The 14,049-nt window shown below is 42.8% G+C and overlaps 2 protein-coding genes across 9 annotated transcripts in view; one reads left to right on the top strand and one right to left on the bottom strand.

Moving 5' to 3' along the window:
* LOC127502714 (DNA polymerase zeta catalytic subunit-like) overlaps window positions 1-14,049 on the top strand; it is an 845,784-nt gene that overhangs the window by 640,055 nt on the left and 191,680 nt on the right. The gene's annotated exons all lie outside the window — the stretch shown is intronic.
* traf3ip2a (TRAF3 interacting protein 2a) overlaps window positions 1-14,049 on the bottom strand; it is a 90,737-nt gene that overhangs the window by 43,886 nt on the left and 32,802 nt on the right. The window lies entirely within an intron of this gene.

The following is a 14,049-nucleotide window of genomic DNA, read 5'->3' on the forward strand; positions in this document are numbered from 1 at the left end:
CAAATGACATGACATATTTGACGTCTATTCACCCAGGCTTCTAACCTGAACATTTCTATTTTATTTGATATAGAAACTTACCAAAACAAGTGGTTGAACATCTGTACATAAAAAAAGCTTGACAGAAAATGCATGTTTCTACATTACAAGAAAGAGTAATCTATTTTCAGGAGACTGTGACAAAGTAATGTCCATATTGCAGAAATCTACAGTTCTAAGACATTTAAGATCTATCTATCTATCTATCTATCTATCAATCTATGATTTGAATACAAAGTATGAACTTCATGTTCATGTTCATACTTATGTTGTATAGACACACAAGTTCTGTTCCCTTTTTAATGAGGCAGGTTTTAACCTAAACAATATGATAAATTAAAGCTTGTACCTGTAGCTTTCCAGTTTTCACCTTTGGTTAAAGTTAGGTTGTTTACTTTCATTAAAAGTGTTAATAATATATATTAATATTTGAAGTGATTTGTCAAATATGGTAAATTTTGGAAAACGTTTCACACACTCTTACTCTAAATTTTAGTATGACAGCTTTGCACCTACAAATTTCAGTAACTTTTAATTGGTGGCAAAGACTGGCCCTAACAGCATTAACTTTTGTTTTTTAATTACAAATTCATTTCAAAATATTACAGCCCTTATGTGCAACTTAGAGGACATGTAACATCTTTAACTCAACGTTTAAGTTTTTTTATATATATATATCTTTTCAGTCGTTTAACAGATTGACCCAAAACGACTTTATCATTGACAAGCAACCTTTAAATGACATACTACACCTTATAGTTTGGGTATTATTATTGGGTCATATTTGCTGAATTCTACTGACTTTTAAACAGTAACATATAGCACTCTATAGATTACAAGATGGAGCAGAAATATTCAGAACATGCTGAATTTCTTCCTTGCAGCCTACTGAACATACTATATAGGTCAATGTTTTACCTCAGATGAAGTTTCGAGATGTTTATAAAGATATGTTTGCACTCACATGCACACTCATTGTCCACACATGTGGTAAAAGATGAGTTTTTCTGCTGGATTGTTCTGGATGAGGCAACATACAAGGTTCAGTTGGTTTTATTTGGATAAACAAATGGTTTTAAAACAACTTTTAAATCCTTATTAATGGAATTAATTAATTAATTAAAACATGTCAATTAATTAATTGAAATTAACTTCAATATATTTGTAATGGTTATGCAGATTGCCCTTAAACAATTTTAAAATGATCAAACACACTCTAAAGTGCACACTACACTTTATAGTTTGACTATGACCAAATATAATGAGTTCATTTGACTTTGTAATGAGATAACATACAGAGCTCCATACATGTTTCATGGTTGAACAGATTGTTTTAAAATAATCTGTAATGTCTTTCTTTAACCTTACTGGGCAAATAAAACTTTGACCTCAGATGAATTTGGCAATATTAAGTTTTACAAAGACTTTTGTATGTTTGTTTGACATGTCACTGTCCATTCATGTGGTGCTGAACATTGAAATAGAAATTGAAATACTTAAGTATTTTGAATTTTTAATGAGACAACATTAAGGTTTCAACATTACAGCCCTTATGTAGAAAACAGAATAAAACTAACATCTCTAAGTTGCACTACCTGCACCCTAAAGTTTCAATATCTTTTTAGTCGGTGCAGAGATTGACCCAAAATCACTATATCATTATCAAGCACCCTCTAAAGGACATCTACATCGCACAGGCCACATACACACTGCAGTGGTTTATTTGGTTATCAGTTCACCTTTTAGTGCTTACTCCTGCTGTGTACACACATAGTTCAGTAAAATATGGGAGTGACAACCACATTCTACAACTGAAAAATCTATGTATATATAAGACTATTTTTATGACATGTCGCTGTCCATGCACATGGTGCTGAATGTGCATGGTTCCTCTGTGCCCCAGTGTATTTAAATAAAAAGAAATCAAAACAATTAACAGTTAATTAATCAACATTTAGGTTTTAATATTTTTTAAATGGATTACACAAATACAAATTTAAAAATCTTAAGCATGATTTGGATTATGTGTAAAATCTCCTAGATGCTCTTACCTGCACCTTGAAGTTAAAATATCTTTTCAGTCAAGTCACCTTTATTAATAGCACTTTTTACAACGCATATTGTGTCAAAGCAGCTTTACAGTGATAGTAGGAAATTTTTTTTGGCTGCACAGCAGCTCTAGAAGAAAATGGTGTCATTGTCCAGCTTAAGTAAGTTCAGTACTGATTCATTTCGTAGTTATTCATTTAGTTAATTTATCTATACAGCAGCTCTGGGGAAAACAGTGATGTCATCGTCCAGTTCAGATTACATACAATAGTGTCAATGCAGGCAGATCAAAAATGTCTCGGGTTACTGGTGTAACCCTGGTTCCCTGAATACGGAACAAGACGCTGCGTCAAGATGCTTTGGGAATGCTCCTGCGTGATTGCGTCATGAAGCACTTGTGAAATCGAACCAATGGAGTGACGGAACGTCAGAGGTGGGTGACGTCACAGACCAGGAAACTATAAAGCATACCCAGAACAAAGAACGCTAGCTTCTGATTGGATGAAGCAAGATGCTCACAGGCATGCAGGGAAGTATGGCAAGGTGACGCAGCATCTCGTTCCCTATTCAGGGAACCAGGGTTGCATCAATAACCCGAGACGTTCCCTTTCATGGGAACTTCAAGCTGCGTCGAGACGCATTAGGAACCCTATCCCAACTATGCCATAATGCCAAGCGCACTGTTATCTTACGACGAGAGCACAGCACACCCCGGAGTGGAGCCTAAGTCAAGGTTATAAAACCTGATGAACGTATGCTGAGAGGACCACCCAGCCGCATCACATATATCTTGGAGGGGGACCCCCGAGATTAAAGCCTTTGAGGCAGCCATACCCCTGGTAGAATGTGCCCGGACAGCCAAAGGAGAAGGCTGTCCGGTAGATTCATAAGCAAGTGAGATAGCCTCGACCACCCACTTGCTCATTCTCTGTTTAGACGCAGGGCCTCCCTTCTTAGGGGTCGCTGTCGCCTCTGGCTTGCTTAGTTGGGGACACTTGACTTGACATTTGATTTCAACAGTGCTTTGATCTGCCTGCATTGACACTATTCTTTAAGAGCTGCTGTGCAGCCAAACAATGTACCAGTTATCAATGTAAAGCTGCTTTGACACAATCTACATTGTAAAAAGCGCTAACCGGGCAAAGCAGATTGAGTCTTTCCTGATCTGGACTGGTAAATGGAGGAGAGTACCACGAAGAAAGTGTATGACTAGGGGATCTCTTTCCACAGAAGAGTCACCCAGAAGAGCATGATAGGCGGATATAGCCGCTACATAAACTTTTAAGGTGGAAGGAGACAAACCATCCGAGAACTTTTCTTGGAGGAATTGCAGCACTAAGCTGACAGAATAGTGGACAGGGTCCAACTGACGTTGTCTACACCAGGTAGAAAACAACTTCCATTTGTATGCATACAACTTTCTTGTGGAGGGAGCTCTGGAGTGGAGTATGGTCTCCGCAACCTCGGTTGAGAGACCGGATTCTATGAGCCTAGTCCCCTCAGAGGCCAGGCCCACAGTTTCCACAAGGTCCGCAAACCAGACTTGGGTTGGCCAGAACGGGGCTACCAATATGAGACGGACCCTGTCCCGGCGAACCCTCTCCAGAACTCCTGGGAGCAGAGCAACTGGGGGAAGTGTGTACAGACGTAGCCTCGGCCACGTCGGCACAATGGCATCCAGACCCAGAGGGGCTAGATGAGTGAGAGAAAACCACATTGGGCAATGAGTTGTTTCTTTCGAAGCAAATAGGTCGACTTCCACTCGACCGAAGTTTTTCCATATGAGCTCCACCACCTCGGGGTGGAGTCTCCATTCCCCGGGCCTTGGCCCCTGCCTCGACAGGATGTCTGCCCCCACATTTTGATGCCCCGGCATGTTAGCCACTCTCAGGGAGAGGAGCTTCCCCTGGGCCCACAGGAGGATCCAATGGGCCAAACTGCACAGGTGGCGAGACCTCAGACCCCCGGATGGTTGATAAAGGAGACCACTGGCATGTTGTCCGTGCGGACCAACACATGATGGCCCCTCAGGTTTTTCCACATGACTAAGGCACAAAAGCATTGCCGCGTGACCTTGATAATGTGAAATGGATTGCCCCTCGGAGAAAACTCCTTGGTCCTGAGCCACCACTGTAAGGGTTTCCTGCAGCAGGCCAAAAGGTATCATGTTGGACGCAGCTGCCATCAGACCCAACAGTCTCTGAAACTGTTTTACAGTGAGTGACTGGCCTAATTTCACCCTATTCACGGCTGAGAGAATGGAATTCACACGAGCAGGAGATAGATGTGCCTGCATCGTAGTTGAATCCCAGATTACCACTCTACTTGGCATTGAGTCTTAGCCCTAACCTTCTCATGTGAGACAGAACGACATCTCGATGTTGAACTGCCATGCGCTTGAATTGAGCTAACATTAAACAATTGTCGATATAATTCCATACGCGAATGCCCTGGAATCTCAGAGGAGACAGAGATGCATCCACGCATTTTGTGAAGGTGCGGGGTGAAAGTGCTAGGCCGAAAGGAAGAACCCGGTATTGATAAGCTTCACCCCCAAAAGCAAACCTGAGGAACTTCCTGTGCTAAGAATGGATGGATACATGAAAGTAAGCATCTTTCAGATCTATTGTCACAAACCAGTCCTCGGAACTGATCTGTGGAATGATCTGTTGAAATTGTGTAAGCATCTTGAACTTGAGCAACCCTCCATCCTTCTTTGGAACAAAGAAGTAACGGCTGTAAAACCCTGACAGCTTGCTGGGAGGAGAAACCCTTTCTATAGCTCCTTTTTGCAAGAGCGTCAGAACTTCCTGTTCCAATACCAGAGACTGCTCGGGGTCCACCACCGTAGGGAGGACCCCGATGAACTGGGGCGGGCGAGACCCGAACTGAATTCTGTAACCCTTTTCTATTGTGAGCAGTACCCAATAAGAAATATTTGGAAGAAGTTTCCATTATTTCATTTAATTCTCAAATTAAATGCAGCCAAAAAACAAACAGACAGAATGGCTGAATGACAGGCTGAATATATTAGAAAAAAAGAATTATAGCTCGTAATAGTTTGCAAGGGATTATAGGGAAAGAGAGAAAGGGAAACTCCCGTCTGCTCAGTTCCCTCCAAATATATATAAATACATATATATAAATTACGGGCACGTAATCTATGCGTAGCCTCAGCAAAAGCGAGATTCGAGCCATATATTCTTTATTGCAGACCTAATCCACGTGCTGCCTCGGCAAATGCGAGATCCGAGCCTTGCATTAGACTTTTATTCTCTTGAGAACGAAGCCAACAGGAGTGGAGCTAAAAACTCCCGCTAGTGCATGCTTTTCTTTACACTTCGGGACATTTTTATGAATGAACACTGTCAGCCCCATGTGAGCTGACGTGCATGCTCCACTCCCAGCAAACAACACATAAATCGTGTGTATCCCCACTCGCTTTGTAGTGTAGCACAGGGAGGAACACATTCAAACTGCTTTTCGCTATATCTTCAAAATTTGTAAGTTTACAAAATCAGAAAGATATTTGATTTAATTTCTGAAAAATTAAATGGAGCAAATAAACAATCAGACAAGTATATCACGGTCTAAATATTTCAAATAAAACACAAAAATAATCATGGCTTTCAAACACAACTGGTTTGTTTTTGATGTTAGAATAATAGACGTGTGATTTTGAAAACACAATATGTGTGTGAGGTGGCGAGTCCTCAGATCGATATCAGAATATCCACCTCCTCAGAGCTGGACATGTGAAATACCGGTGCCTCAACCCGGGGGGAAGAAACCGCAGAGCGTGCTTCCACCTGGGATAAAGGCACTGGACCTGGCAGGTAAGGGCAGAGAAAGGGTGGCGCCAATCTCTAACCCCTCTGCCAGATTCATCTGTGAACCCCATGATCTGAGCCGCCGCTCTGCCTCGGCAGAAGCGGGACCCGACCACGAGGAACGCGAGCCGCGGCGCCCTCCTCAAAAAATGCCCGGCAGGAGCGGAGAGGTTTTATATTAAACTTATCATAATGCTCGCAAGCAACCCCCTTGAGGGCTGCCTGGGCATGCTCCACTCCCATACAAACAACACAGAGCTTGTGTGTATCCCCACCCGTGTGTGTGTGTGTGTGGTGTAACACTAATACTCTTGTCCTCAAACAAAGAGATCGTTTCTGTATATGTAACTGACAGACAACACCAAATAAGACACGATAACACAGAACGCTTGCTGAAGACACAGAAGCTAGCGTTCTTTGTTCTGGGTATGCTTTATAGTTTCCTGGTCTGTGACGTCACCCGCCTCTGACTTTCCGTCACGCCACTGGTTCGATTTCACAAGTGCTTCATGACGCAATCACGCAGGAGCGTTCCCAATGCGTCTCGACGCAGCTCGAAGTTCCCATGAAAGGGAACATTGTTGAATATCAAGTGTCCCCAACTAAGCAAGCCAGAGGCGACAGCGGCAAGGAACCCAAACTCCATCAGGTGACAAAAATGGAGATTTAAGTGTTTGCACAAATTAACCCCAAACCACTTAAACATTATTGAGCACTCTCCAAAGAACACAGCACAGCTCATATTTTGGGTATTGTCATATCTACAGAGTTCTGCTGACTTTGATATATGGTAACATGTAGAGCTCAATAGGTTGAAACAGAAAAAACATGATAAAACAGAAAGCTTCAGAACACACTGGAATTTCTTTCTTACAGCTTACTGAACATACTACAACTCAGCTGAAGTTTGGTAAACCTGAAACCTGAAGATGATAAACCTGTTTTAATAAAGACACAACCCAGCCCATGTGATAGGGGTGCCATCCACACGTGTGATGCTGAATGTGCACAGTTCCACTATGCCCCAGTGTATTGAGATAACTTTTAAGTATTTTAAATGTTCTTTGTTTTAAAGGCATAAACTATTGAAATATAAAATTTTATTCATTAAAAAGAAAATTAAAACACTTAACAGTTATTGCAATACATTGGCACATAGTAGAACCATGTGCCTTCAGCACCACACGCCTGGACAGCGTGTTCATACAAACACAGACAAGTCATCCTAAAAATTAAAATTGCCAAGTTTTTTTAAGGTTAAAAATTAACTGTAGAATATTCAGTAAGGTTAAAAAAAGACATTACAGACAATTTTTAAATAACCTGTACCACCATGTAAAATGTATTGAGCTCTATGTGCTGTAGCATTACAAAGTAGACCATTTTAATAGATCATTATTTTAATTTTTAACCCGAAAATGCTTGCATTCTGTATAATTCATAAACGCATTTTCATTCTTATTGAGTCTCTCCAACAGTGTGTAGCTTTAGCCATGTTAGCCATGCAGCACGCTATCAAACTCATTCAGAATTGAATGTTAGCAAACATCCACAAAATATATGTCATACCTACGTGATCTGATATGTTGAATCACGAACAGTTTGTAATGATCTATTTTGAAAGTTATATTTGCTGTGTGAGCTTCTGCTGTATTGTTTATGCTTCAGTGTATTGGAATCGCAAGCTTGCAAGTAGGGCTCACTGCAGCCTGCGGTGGACATCCAACCCCGCCCACATCACCAAGTCAGAAGTCACAACTGTGCCCACGTCACCTCGTGACTCCCCACTAAACCACTTCACCAGAAATCCCGCCCTGCAAGTAATTTCATTGGTTACCGTGATGGGTATTTTTAGGGATCAGTATTGGGTGTAGGCAAGCAGTACTGTGATTGACATGACCAATAAAATCTTAAGAATCAGCTGCAGGGCGGGCCTGGCTTTTGACGTCACACTTGGATGTGGACCGGGTTGGATGTCCACCTCAGACTGCAGCAAGATGCTTCTCCGAGCTTGGGGGAAGGGAGCATGAGCTCATTTGCATTTAAAGGTACACACACCAAATCAGCGCATTTTTTCTCCCACCCAAAAATAGGCAGTTAAAACATGGTATAATAAAAAATCCATGGGGTATTTTGAGCTGAAACTTCACAGTCACATTCTGGGGACACCTGAGACTTATATTACATCTTGCAAAAAGGGGCATAATAGGTCACCTTTAACACTTTTACATCCACTGTTGGAAAGCTATTGAAAAACAAAGTCTGAATGTGCGAATATGAAACCAACTTTACAGCAGTGTAAGATATACTGTTCTGCAGTGTTTCTCAACTGGTGGCATCCTGGCCTGTTATAGTGTCACAGAAAGCAGGGACACAAACGATGCTAAATCATATGCAACATGCCATATAATGATACACTGTTAAAATAGCACAGTTGGCTTATCAACCTTAAAAACGTTGATATATTTAAACCCGCATATTTGTTAACCTTTATAAAGGGTGTTTTTCCCCCTAATTAAATGTATGATTAATTTTAAATTCTTAAATTTGATCAATAAATTCAATTAGAATGAGACACTATAGGGCTGTTACTAATCGAATTAAATCATTTACACTGAAAAAACTGCATTAAGTAATGTTTTGAGATTGTTTTAAATACTTTTTGAAAATACAAATAAATGTTGGGAAAAAAATGATACTTTTAAACATGAAACTAAACCGCCATTAGGTGGCGGCAAGTGACCGTCTTAATGAGTGATTCATTAAATCATTCATTTAAAAGATTCGCTCAAACAAATGATTCATTCCAGAATGAGGCAGTTGTTTATGAACGGGTCATTGAATCATTGACTCAACCGATTTGTTCAAAACAATGAATTAAAAACACAGCTGAGTTTTGCTGCGAGTGAGATACGCTATGATTCTGCTGTGATCTTTGTTTGAAACTATTTTCTCTGCTGAACAAAACAGTCACTACAGTCAATATTGCATATAAAATGTAAGTGACTTAATATTAACTACTTGTTTATTGAACTGTTGTATGAAATCAGTGTCACATTTTTCAATTGTGATGGTATTCAGGAAGTCGTGTGATGTTGCTTAACTGTACCATATGTGATAAATATAAAAATTAACATTTAGATTTTTTTACCGCAGTGTGTTAACTGAGTTCCTTTGTGTGTGCTGTGCTCATTTGTTTTGATTTCTCCTTGAGAGGCTATGTGAGCCTCAACAGCAAAACCTTGTTACCATCAGTACACATTATATAGCCTACTTTATTAACTACTATAGATCGCCACTTACACTTAATGTAATAAAATCACAGTCATTCTTGTGTTTTGGTGATTCCCTAGTTATTATTTTGTTATTGACGTTTTAATCAGTGTCCGGGTTAAGCTAGTGTCCGGTTGGGCAAAATCCACCTTAAAAAAAAATAGTAAGTAAATTTTATTTATATAGCACATTTAAACACAGCAAAGCTGACCAAATTGCTGAACAGAGTATATAGAAAAAAATAAAATCAGAATAAAACAACAGACAATACTACAGTAACACAATACTAAAATTAGATTAAAACGCCTGGGAGAGAAGATATGTTTTCAGCCTCTTCTTAAAAATGATAATAGAAGCTGCAAGGCAAATATCCAGTGGCAACTGATTCCATAAGCGAGGGGCAGCAACTGAAAAAGCTCTGTCGCCCTTGGTTTTTAAACGTGATCAAGGGACATACAAGAGATACTGATCAGAAGACCTTACGGATCTGCTGGATGAATGTGGAATAAGATCATCTTTTAGATAAGAGGGGGCTTGATCATTAAGAGCTTTAAAAACAAACAACAACATTTTTAACTGGATCATTAAATGGACTGGGAGCCAATGGAGCGATGCTAAGATTGGGGTGACATGGTCAAATTTCTTTGCTCTGGTTAACATCCTTGCAGCTGCATTTTGAACCATCTGGAGGCGAGCAATGGATGACTGAGGAAGACCCAAATACAATGAGTTGCAATAATCTAAATGCAATGTGATAAAAGCATGAATGACCTTCTCCAAATCTCGAAAAGACAAAAATGATTTAAGTTTAGAAATAATCCGTAATTGATAAAAACTATTCTTAACAACCAAATTAATTTGCTTGGTTAAGCATAATTCTGAATCCAAGATGACACCAAGGTTCTTAACCTGAGAAGAAATTGAGGGGAAATAATTGCCAAGTTCATTTATGAGCCCATTTCTCAATCTCGGGGGTCCAAAAACAATAATTTCAGTTTTGTCTTCATTTATTTGGAGAAAGTTATTTTTTAACCATTTCTTGACATCATCAAGACAGTCCAATAACGGTTGAATGGAATTGGCAGCTTTCAATGGTATATACAATTGGGTATCATCAGCGTATAAGTGAAATGAAACGTGCCCTCTAATAATACTCCCTAATGGATGCATATACAAGTTAAAGAGAAGCGGGCCCAAGATGGAGCCCTGAGGTACACCACTAATAATAGGAGCTGAAGAGGAGGAAAATTTGCCCAATGATACAGAAATGTTACACAAAGCAGACTCTGTGTGTTAAGATTGGGTCAACGGAGTGAGGATCCATCTGCAGCTTTTATTGAAGTTAAGTTCACAGACACAATAATAGCAAGGATGAGCCAGTGGCAGAAACAGTGACAGGCAGTGATCGGGGTAGGCAGCAAACAATCAGAGTTTCAAGGCAGGCAGAGATCAGGGCAGGCAGCAAACATACACAATCCAGGAACAGGCAAGGGTCAAGGCAGGCAGCAGAGAATCAGAAACGTGAAACAGTCCAAGGTCAAACATAAGAATACGGAATCCAGGGGAAACGCTCAGAAATGTCAGACGGTGCTAAACAAGACTTCGCATGGAGGTGTGGGTGCAAGTCTCTTTTATGTGTGAGTGAGTGATTGTATAATGGGTAGCAGGTGCAAGGTGATCAGTCCAAGGTATGAGGGTAGATGGGAAATGGAGTCCAAATGATGCGTGTAGTCCAGGGTGGAGTGCCCTCTGGTGGCAATGACGGGCACTCTCAATGGTGATCGTGACATAGCCTCCTTCCTAAGGAGCAGCTTCCAGATGCTCCTGAACCTCAAAACCCAGAAAGTCCTGGAGGGAGGTGGAGTGGAGGCGGAACAGTGGGCGAGATGGTGGGCCAGGTCCATGGAAAGGAAGAAGGCCTGGAGACTGAGGCAGGGCAGATGGCCCGGACGGAGAAGACTGGATAGACGGCCCGGGCAGAGAAGGCTGGACAGACGGCCAGGTAGACAGGCTTGAAGACCCCCACGGCGGAGCAGATGACCACCACGGCAGTGCAGACAGGCTTGAAGACCCCCATGGTGGAGCAGACGACCACCACAGCAGATCTGGTAACACTGGGAACCAATACGGCTGTTCAGGTGAATCTGAAACATAGAGCTCAGAGAAGTTAGTTTTGGCCACAAGGGCTGTAAGACAACGGACAGGGAGCTCAGGAACGCTCTCCAAGGATCTGACTAGAATGTCCTCTCTGGTCATGTTGCGACAGGCAGACAGTTCAGGAACGACCTCTGCGGTTGTGTCGAGGAAAACAAGCAGTTCTGGTATGACCTTTACGGTATTGTCGAGGCAGACAGGAAACTCAGGGACGACCCGCGTGGTCATATCAGGGCAGACAAGGAACTCAGGGATGACCTCCATGGTCGTTTCAGGACAGACAGGAAATTCATGGGCTGGAACTGACACAGGACTGAGCTCTGGAGCAGGAGCGGATTCAAGGGCTGGAGCGGATTCACGGGCTGGAGCTGATGTGTGCGCAGCCTGCACACACCAAATGGCTGTGGCCACCATGGCCAGCGCTGCAATTTCTAAAAGCTCAGGCGTGGCCGCCATCTCGACTGAGGGCTCAGGCGTGGCCGCCATCTCTGCTGAGGGCTCACAGACAGCCACCTTTGCCGTGACAGGACAGGGCAAAAGTACATAGACGGCCTCCTTAGACGTGACAGGACAGGGCAAAAGTTCATAGCTGGTTACCGCTGACACCTCTAGAGGGTCTGCAGCGAATGCCGCCACCTCTGGAGGTTCTACAGTGGTACCATTGGAAAACAGGGAGGAATCATAAATGGCCTCTGTGGCTGGTTCTGGGCAAGACAAAAGTTCACAGACAGCCTCTGCAGCTGGGTCGAGACAGGACAAGAGTTTGCAAATGGCCTCCGTGGCTGATTCAGGACAGGACGCAAGTTCACAGACAGCCTCTGCGGCTGGGTCGAGACAGGACAAGAGTTCATCAACGGACTCTGTGGCTGATTCAGGACAGGATGAGAGAGTGTCGCTGGATGCCACCACCGTGCAAGTAGCTGAAGCAAGCACCGCCGCTTCGTGAGGTTCTGCAGCATATGCCGCCACCTCTAGGGAAACTGCAGTGTGAGTAACTACCTCCAGAAGTTCTGCAGCATAAGCCGCCACCTCTGCAGATTCAGTGGTGATGTACGCGGCCCAGATAACCCATAAGGCGACCCCCATTATGGGGAGCGTTGCAGACAGGGGAATCAGTTCAGGAGCAGGAGGGCTAAAATTTATTGGTTTGGGAACAGAACAGAGGAGGGTTGTGGTACGACAACTGCAACAAGATGTGACTCTGGGGTGTCAGACATAATGTGGCGAGGCTCTGAAAGATCTGCTAAGATGTGACGAGGCTCTGGACGATCCGCAGAGACATGACGTGGCTCTGGAAGATCCGCGGAGATGTGATGTGGCTCTGGAAGATCCGTGGAGACGTGACGTGGCTCGGGAAGATCCGTGGAGACATGACATGGCTCTGGAAGATCAGCGGAGACGCGACTGGATTCACGAAGATCAGCTGTGATTTGACCTGACTCACGAAGATCAACTGTAACTTGACTTGGCTCAGGAAGATCAACTGGGACTTGACTCGGCTCAGGAAGATCAACTGGGACTTGATTTGGTGTTGTTGTGGCCACCATTTTGTGAGCGTGTTCTAGCGCGGCTGCTATCATACGAGTGAGTGCAGGATCGCGTTCCTCCGCGACACCCACAGTGAATGATGAACCAACAGTCCACAGAACATAATCCAAAAACTACCCAATGACGAACGAGGACCCTCATGAATCACTCTTGATTTTAAAGGCTGATTAAGGCCATCACAGAAAAAGTCTATTAATATACAGTCCGGTAATTTTGAGCCATTAGCAAAGCCAAATATTCCCCAGTGTAACCCTTGAGTGATTGTGTGCCCTGCTTGAGCGCTAGCAGCAGAATCGCTGCATTCATACCTGACCAACGTTCCTTGGAGAAGCCGCTGGATCCTTGTTTGGCGAAGTCTTCTGTTAAGATTGGGTCAACGGAGTTAGGATCCATCTGCAGCTTTTATTGAAGTTAAGTTCACAGACACAATAATAGCAAGGATGAGCCAGTGGCAGAAACAGTGACAGGCAGTGATCAGGGTAGGCAGCAAACAATCAGAGTTCCAAGGCAGGCAGAGATCAGGGCAGGCAGCAAACATACACAATCCAGGAACAGGCAAGGGTCAAGGGTCAAGGCAGGCAGCAGAGAATCAGAAACGAGAAATAGTCCAAGGTCAAACACAAGAATACGGAATCCAGGGGAAACGCTCAGAAATGTCAGACGGTGCTAAACAAGACTTCGCATGGAGGTGTGGGTGCTAGTGTCTTATGTGTGAGTGAGTGATTGTATAATGGGTAGCAGGTGCAGGGTGATCAGTACAAGGTATGAGGGTAGATAGGAAATAGTGTCCAAATGATGTGCGTAGTCCAGGGTGGAGTGCCCTCAGGTGGCAATGACGGGCACTCTCACTGGTGATCGTGACACTGTGCTATGATAAGCAGTGAAGCCAGATTGGAAAGGTTCCAATAACTTAGCTCAATTTAAAAACAAGATCAATTGTGACTGCACAACTTTCTCTAACAACTTTGACAAGAACGATAGCTTAGAGACAGGGCGATAATTATTTAAACAATCCTCATCCAAACCCTGTTTCTTTAGCAAAGGTTGAACAACAGCATGTTTAAAATAATTCAGGACTAACCCAGCATCCAAAGATGAATTACTCAACACTTGGACACTGGGGCCAATTTCAGAGAAAGTCGCTTTTATAATCTCT

The sequence above is a fragment of the Ctenopharyngodon idella genome, chromosome 20 (genome assembly GCF_019924925.1).
Source record: "Ctenopharyngodon idella isolate HZGC_01 chromosome 20, HZGC01, whole genome shotgun sequence".
In the NCBI taxonomy this organism is placed as follows: Eukaryota; Metazoa; Chordata; class Actinopteri; order Cypriniformes; family Xenocyprididae; genus Ctenopharyngodon; species Ctenopharyngodon idella.